The following is a 1,282-nucleotide window of genomic DNA, read 5'->3' as shown; positions in this document are numbered from 1 at the left end:
TGAATTTTCAGTTTCGAAGAAATTAATTAAAAAAGAAGAAATTTAACAAAAATGTCGAACTTTCAACTACTTACATTTTTAATCAAGAAGATTAATTTTCTATAAAAAAATATGAACTTACAATAAAATACATCAATTTTTCACCGAGTTTTTTAAATTCTAAACTAAAAACTACCAATTTTCTAACTAATAAATAGAACAAATAAACTTTAAATAAAAAAAATTAATTAAAAATACAATTTTTTAATGAAACTCTTGAATTTTCTAACAGAGAAATGGATCTTAAAATAATTAAATAAATTTTTAACAATTAAGTTGAACTTTTAATCAAGAAGATTAATTTTCTATACAAAAATATGAGCTTACAATAAAATACATCAATTTTTAACCGAGTTTGTTGAATTTTAAACTAAAACCTACCAATTTTTAAACTAATAAATAGAAAAAATAAACTTTAAATTTAAAAAATTGATTAAAAATACAATTTTTTAAAGAAACTCTTGAATTTTCTAACAGAGAAATGGATCTTAAATTAATTAAATAAATTTTTAACAATTAATTTCCACTTTTAATCCAGAAGATTAATTTTTTAGCAAAACAAACGAACTTACAATAGAATACATAAATTTTTAACCAAATTATTAATTTTTTAACTAAAAATGATCAATTTTTAACAACAAAAAAGGATAATTAAATTTCCAGTTTAAAAATAATTTTTAAAACTAATTTGTAACCAGTTAGATGAATTTTAAAATAATAAAATTAATTTTTAACAAAAATTTCGAACTGTCAACTAGTTAAATTTGCAATCGAGAAGATTAATTTTGTATAAGAAAAGACGAACTTACAATAAAATACATCAATTTTTAATCAACTGGATAATTGAATTTTCAATTTAAAAAAAAAATCGATTTTTTAATAAAACTTGAATTTTCAAACAGAGAGATGAATTTTCAAATAATAAAATAAATCTTTAACTATGAAGATCAACTTTCAACCAAGCCCTTTAATTTTAAATCAAGAAGATTAATTTTTCATAAAAAAAGACGAACTTACAATAAAATACATTAATTGTTAATAAAAAAAAAATCCATTTTCAATAAAAATAGGATCATGAAATTTCCAGTTAAAAAATAACTAAAAAAAACCAATTTGTAACAAAATATTTGAATGTTGAACAAGAGATGGTTCTTTAAATAATAAAAAGATCTTTCAACAAAGTTAAACTGTTAACCAAGTAATTTAATTTTCAATCAAGAAGATTAATTTTTTATATAAAAGA

This window comes from Belonocnema kinseyi, chromosome 2 (assembly GCF_010883055.1).
Source record: "Belonocnema kinseyi isolate 2016_QV_RU_SX_M_011 chromosome 2, B_treatae_v1, whole genome shotgun sequence".
Classification (NCBI taxonomy): domain Eukaryota; kingdom Metazoa; phylum Arthropoda; class Insecta; order Hymenoptera; family Cynipidae; genus Belonocnema; species Belonocnema kinseyi.
Note: the sequence above shows the minus strand (reverse complement) of the source record.